This window comes from Haplochromis burtoni, unplaced genomic scaffold, assembly GCF_018398535.1.
Source record: "Haplochromis burtoni strain Fernald_Lab_line unplaced genomic scaffold, NCSU_Asbu1 Contig_26, whole genome shotgun sequence".
In the NCBI taxonomy this organism is placed as follows: domain Eukaryota; kingdom Metazoa; phylum Chordata; class Actinopteri; order Cichliformes; family Cichlidae; genus Haplochromis; species Haplochromis burtoni.
In genome coordinates, this window is record NW_024582387.1 from 3247098 (window position 1) to 3249399 (window position 2302).

Below are 2302 nucleotides of genomic sequence, written 5' to 3' on the forward strand. Positions count from 1 at the left end.
TCAAGTTTCTTATTGACATACATTTACAGTATGTTATGCCTGCAATGAAATCCATAGGTCACTTGCAAAGCATGGCCTATATAACACTGGGAAAAACTAAATACATTTATTTATTTATGTCCCCTTGCTTTCTTTTTGACACTTTTGAGAAAAAAACAAAACACTGTAAACACAATTTATATAATCAGAGATTCTCATTCTGAATATTTTCAACAGCTACTGAAGTTTTATATAATGTAGAATAATTTAAATCTAATATATGACCTGGGGGGCATCCTTTCATTTAATATGGATTCAATAAAAAATTTTGGTAGGCACTGTATAGCGATGTGTTTTACTTGGAGTTAAAAAAAAAAAGTTGTTAAAAAAGTCCGTGTAGCTCCCCTTTGTGCTGACAAAACAGCTCTGAACCACTGAGGCATGAACTCCAAAAGACCTCTTAAGGTGTCCTTGTGCCACAAAAGCTGGCACAGAGTCATAAAACTGCAGGGCCCAAAGTTGGAATCACTGATATTAGTACATATGAGAAGATGCACTCTGAGAAATTCCCAGGTGATTCAAAGTCGTAGCAGGCTGCTAATGTCTGATGTTCTTTTGTCGTGACTTTCTTTCTCAGGGAATTATCCTATCCAGTGTAATATAACAGTAAATAATTTTTTGTTTTCTAACTTGTCAAAATAGTTTCAAAGGAACAGAAGGCAAAAGTGGCTCCATAAGAGCATTGACACCACATCTGTTGAATGTCATATTCCTCAAATCAATTCTGAACATTTTTTGCACTGTCGCAAGGTGCATAATTTGTTTTCTGAAAGAGCCTACTGCTATTAACTAATACTGTTTTTGCTGGCTGACAGCATCCAAAAACAGCAAGAGGCAGATTTTATGGTCTTCATCAGACCTTTCCAGACCTCGACCTGACCCAGTGACATGTCTAACCTCAGCCAATAAATTATGCCGGTGGTATCGTTTTTCCATGTGAGTGAACGCATAAACCTCTTAAGTATCTGATGCAAATGTATGCATGTTTATTAAGTGTTTATGATTGTATGTAGAATATGTAGAAGCAAGTAAGTTGCTGCTCCCTCACTCTATGACAAATTAAATCCTCATGCAGGATTATTCTGTAGTGGAATTATTTTCTGGAATAGGTTTTCTCTCATTTTTACAATGAACTATATATTTACTTAAGCATAAGTTAAATAGTGGTGGGCCTATATATTAGTATATTTTGCCTGGAGACCTTTAGTTATTTTTAGTCAAAGTTTGCTGTCAAGGCAGGAAGCTTAAGGAAATATTGTCATGTGTTAAATTTTTTTGGCGTAACTACTTTTGAATATTAGAATTTTTAAATCATTAAATTCATTATGGTATTAGTGTGTATGCATTTCCGGTAAGGATGTTTTTGTTGCGGTTACTAACACTCGTCAACACCCATGAGCAAGTTTCAACAGCTGCCTGGTGATTGGCAGAACACCCAATGGGAGGGGACAATATGACACACCTACAATACACATCATCTCTTTATTTAATCCTCTGTAGACAGTGTCTGGCAAGTTCTAGAGCAAATCTTAAAATAATACCACAACTCTAAACATGACATTCAGTCTGCAATATCCTAGTGTGTATTAAAAGACATGATACAAAAGCATTTATAGCTGCAGCCTTTAAACTTGGCCTAAATAGGAAAGATAAACAACAACAACACATTAATGGCAAACCTGTTGTTAGATATTACATGATGATGCTTATCAACTCTAATGTGCCAATCTGCTATGAAGATTTTGAAAACAACCCTCTCTGGATATCATACTTTACCCATTTAAGATGATCATGAATACATATTTCTACTCCAGTTGCCACATCAATATTAGCCATTTAGCTACTCCCTATTTTGTTAATAAAAGTTGACAGGGTGATAATTATTATGTCCCAGCAGTCAAGAATGGATTGCTTCTGATGAATGCCAAAGTTAGGTTATGAAGTTATAATGCACTGGATGACAGGACATCATCTCTGCACTGAAAACGTGTAGTTTTGTTTAATGTTTTGCAACTTCCCTTTCCAGGTGATATTTGGGTTTAGTTTATAATTAAATTGTTTTGAATAGTATGGTGATTAATTTTTTGTCCATCATTTTATATGCTGGTTGTCTAAACACACATTTTAGAAAGAGACAGAAAGAGAGGGAAAGATTCAGGCTTCAGAAACTGGATTAACGAAAAAAAATTCTTTAATAGGTGTTCAACCTGCTGCCACCCCCCCACCCCTTCACATTACCTCCCTACTTCACCACCCACTCAAC